Here is a 4,985-nt window from a genome sequence, read left to right on the forward strand (position 1 = left end):
CTCAGACACATTGACAGATACATCCATATGCAAATGATAGAGACTGTCAATCATAAAACCACGTGCGACTATTTTATTTCTGAAATAAATAGAATAGCAGTCTTTGTCAAATGTAAAAACCACGTGCGACTATTTTATTTCCTTGTAATTGGTTCCGGTCAGTCGGTTGGTCTCAAGAATACGAGTCAAAGGGTTTGAGGCTGACATTATGATCTGCAGAGAGTAAAGATTCTAGTTAGACTTTTGTACTTTATCCTTAATCTGTTCTAAGGTCTTTTAGAACAGATGTACCTCCCACTATTTTCTCGAATTCCTCACACTCCCCTGGTAGGAAAACAGAAATCCTACACGACTAGGGTTTCTAGTGGGTACTGCGGTCCCACCGATTTACATACCACCTCACCTAACAGTTATTGGTGACACATAAATTGATGAATGTACAACTCTTGTACAATGCTTCTCAAGCATGTTGCAGTGCTACTTGGTCTCTAAGCCATGAAGACCTCACCTAACAGTTATTGGTCCTATTTCTTAGTTAAGTCAGACCCACCATATAACCGTAGGAATAAAGTCGTCATTGGGTCCTCACCTAACAGTTATTGGTGCCCAACCCCACCTTTACCCTACAACATCTCATGTCTATAGAGAGGTCCAGCCCCCCGATGCAACTTGCCCACTGTATCCAGCCGAGACAAATCAACATCAGAAAGACCTTAGCAGCTCTACTACAGTGGAAGACCTATTGACTTAATATTGGTTAATCAGGTCTTAGTGTTTGCAACTTGAGCTCTTCATAAGAGGTAATCGAACAATTGGCCAGGTAAGCAGGTGGGAGGCTCCCCTTACTCAGAGAATAAGGTCCTAATTACGTAACCACCTTTCATGCTTTTCTAGACACCAATTAGATCAATTAATCTAATATGACTTGCTCATGTCGGTTCACTCTCGACTTGATTGAGGAGGTTTTAGTTTAGGTCTCAATTGGGTTTGTTACATCACATGTAAACCTATCTACACGACTCTCATTCACATCACATGCAAACGGCACATTGCAGGCAGTTATAATCACAGCATTAAGTAAAGCTAAACTTTAAATAGGTGATGATCATGGATTCTAATTAGGTCATATTACAAGCACATGCACGTCAATCGATCAACTGGTCTTCAACTCTTGAATTGGTTCCAAGCCTCCTTGATTTGATCCTTGACCAACTCTTGATCCAATCGCCATCAACCGTTTAGATCGCCGTTCATCTCATGCCTTGTCTTCAACTTGATCGTTGACGTACATCACATCACAAAAATACAATCAGATGTAAAAATAAAAATAATAATAAATTACATCCCCTTTTAGGAGGCACGCAGGCCTCTCAAAATATTAAATAAGATGCATGCAAGCATCCAAAAAATTACATGACATTACAGATCACATCGCAGGTCATTACATTTGATACCAAAAGGGTTTGAATTCTATGATCATCACCGCATGCAACAATTATACTTTTCAGATCTGAAATCTAATTGATTATCTTATGACATAGATTGCTGATCATGCTAATCATGATTCTAAACTTTGTAATCCCATTAACAATGCGATTAGAATCATCTTTTTATCACATAAAAATCAGCATGCAAAAATCAGCACCCTAGAAAAAATCTGCATGCAGAAAATTTTCAGCATGCATGATCATTCAATTTTCAGATCTAATAAGCCTTTAGATAATTAATTCTTACCTTAATCTACGATGCCTAGGCTCTGATACCACTGTTGGGAACCCGCCCATGCCGCTGATATTTCAAAAATAAAATCAGATGGCAGCGGAATCGGCATGTGCGGGATCGACGTTCATCTCATGAACGTTGTTTCATGAACCGTTCGTAGTTAGGCAAGGATTAAAAACTTTTAAAAACATTAGAAGATCAGATCTTCACCTTGTGCGGGTAGATGATCACCGCAAACTGAAGTTCGTGGTTTTAGGATGAAGGTTCGTTTGAAGCCGTTCAAACGTCCGGCCTCTACGGGTATCCACACGAAGCAGAGGACCGATCAAAGCTTTCTTGTCTTCCCGGGGTGCTAGCTCCCTTGCAAAGACTTCTTTTGATGGCTGATTTCCTCTCTTTCAATCAACCCCTGATTGTGCTTGAGAGGAAGAAGAAGAAGGAGGGATAAGAGGAAGAAGAAGAATCCCCACGCAGCCTTCTTTTCTTCCTTGCGTTGGATGAAGGAAGGGAAGGGGAGGAGGACGCCAACTCTTGGACTTTTCTTCCTCTTTGCTTGCGGCTGAACCAAGAGGAGGAGAGGGGGCTCACGGCTAGGAGGAAGAGGACTTCTTCTATCCCTAGGTCAGCCGCCCCTTACCCCTTTTTAAAGGGAGTGGAGCTCCTAACGTTTAGGAGCTCCATGACAACCTGCCAAAGAGGGGGCGCCGGCCCCTCTCTTCATGCCGCATCAAGGAGAGGGAAAGGGAAGGGTGTGAGCCCCTCTACATGTGTTGCCCTAATCCTTATTAGGTAAGGTTTTGGATGCCCTAATGTAGTCAAGCCCTAATCCAATTAGGCTTAGCCCAAGGGTGAACCAATTTGGATCCAATCTAGGTAAGTCCTAAACCAATTAGAACTTAAATCAATTTTGACTCAATTGAACTCTTCAATCCTAATCCAATTAGGAGTCTTATTGATTCATTAGATTAATAATTAATTGTGACTTAAGAAACCCTAATCCAAATTAGGACATATTTAATTTTAGTCCTAATCTAATTAGGACTCTATTTGAATCCGAAGTCCTAATCCAATTAGGATTTTTAGGAATCCTATTCTAAGTAGGAATCTAAAGATGAATTCAAAAATCCTAATCTAATTAGGATTGTAGGAATCCTACTCCAAGTAGGAATCCCAGTCCTACTCCAAATAGGATTCCCAGTCTTAATCCAATTAGAACTCTAGGAATCCTACTTCAAGTAGGATTTGTGTTTTAAGTCCAATTAATCAATTCCCATTCCTTCTTCAACTTCTTATCAATCGAATTGATTACTCGTGATTCATAATCACTTTTCAACCATCGGATCGGTCAATACTTCTAGTGTGTGACCCCATAGGTTCTACTCTGACTGGTAGTGAGATATATTGCGATCTCTATCACAATATCATTGAAAACTCCTTTCAATGGGTTGGAACGATTCCAACTCAACTCATTAGGGTTAATCGATCATCGAGATAATCCCTGTGAGTCCCACCATCCACCAGTGACACCTAGCAGCATGTAGTGGCTACCCAGCAGAATAGAATGATGAACCTCTAGGTGCAGTTATCATGTGATACAGTCCTACTATCGTGGATCCCTGTAGGACGGAGGTCATGGACAACTCGTCAAACCCCATCGTCTGTCATATGTGAAGATTTATTCGACTTAAGTTCGAGAGTGAAAAACTCTTTCTCCATTGTGCATACTGCCCCGGCCGAGGTCTTACGAACTCAGTCTTATAAATCACATAGGATCTCTCCTTATCTATCAAGGTCGATAGATTCCTTGTAGATGCATACCCTACTCCTACAGTGAACTTACTGCAGCCAATCTACACTGCATGGACCCATATGGCTAGAGACCATGTATTTGTGCAGTCAAACTACAATAACCTCACTGTGAGTAGCCGAAGCACCGCAGGTCAAAGGACCAGTCACACTACTGCAACATCAAGCAAGTCACTGACGAGTGGATAGACATCCAAGTGACTTCTTGTATTGGTCACGCTCAGTACCCTTGTTCTTAACAAGCACCTGCCCTATTACTTCAGTGTCGCCACACTATGGACTCGAGTCTCGTCCATCCATAAGGAAAGTAATCTGTGCACTGATCTCATCGGATCGATCACCGTCCTCGTGATGATCCATCGATCAGGAGCGTTCAGAAATTAATCACTAATGATACATGGCTCAAATTCTCAACTCTTGAGAATATGCATCATCATCTTATTAATTCCTTGGACGATTCATAGACACAATAATAATATGAATGAAAAAGATGCCTTTCATTTATTCAATAATAATAAAGTCAAGTACAAATTATGTCCTAAAATTAATAATGTGTCAGCCAAAATTGGCTTCTAGGGCATACATCTAACAGTTACTAGGTGCAGTCAAGTACTTGAAAAGTCGGTGTGTGAGTCAAGATGGAATTGACCCCTCCTAGTGACAGGAGATAATGCCCTTGTGTTCAATTTAGCAAAACCTTGGCTAGGGTAATCCTTGTGAGGAGTCACAGGATTTGTAAAGTTGAAACACATTATGGATGAACTGATTAAATAGTTGACAGTGAACTCTGAAGTCGTCCTGAGCATTTGGAGTCATAGGGATGAATTATACGGTAACCATAGTCCAAGGGGTCTTGAATGTTGCTTTACAATCATTCGGTCTATCCGGACGTCGGTTACCATTGCTAGATGGTCATTTTGATTAGTACAAGAAGTTGTTCTTGTGCTACCGGCTTAGGCTCAAACCTATGGGGTCACACGCATAGAAGTTTCTAGGTTGATCAAATAGCTGACTGATGATTAGAAATCATTCAGGGATAATTTGGTAAATTCGATTGACAAATTATCCTAAGCAAAAGTTGTATTAAAATAATTATTAAATTATTAAAGGATTAATTAGCAATTAGATAGCTAATGAACTCAATTTGATTGAGTTATTGGACTTAGGTTAAGCCAAATTGAATAGGATTCAATTTGGGCTACATCAGAGTTTGACCTAATTGGGTTGGGTTCAATCCAAGTAGATTGGGCTTGACCCAATTGGATTGAGCTTGACTCAAATCAATTAGAATACCTTATTTGATGAGGATTATGAGTCCAAATAATCAGAATTGGATAAGAAGAAGAATCTCTGAATTTTAGGAACCCATCCTTATCTTTCTTGGAGAAGAATGACACCTTGATTTATACCCAAAATTCTCCATGCCTATCCTCTTTATTTTTGGCCAAAAATTGGCG

This window comes from Phoenix dactylifera, unplaced genomic scaffold (genome assembly GCF_009389715.1).
Source record: "Phoenix dactylifera cultivar Barhee BC4 unplaced genomic scaffold, palm_55x_up_171113_PBpolish2nd_filt_p 000574F, whole genome shotgun sequence".
Taxonomy (NCBI): Eukaryota; Viridiplantae; Streptophyta; class Magnoliopsida; order Arecales; family Arecaceae; genus Phoenix; species Phoenix dactylifera.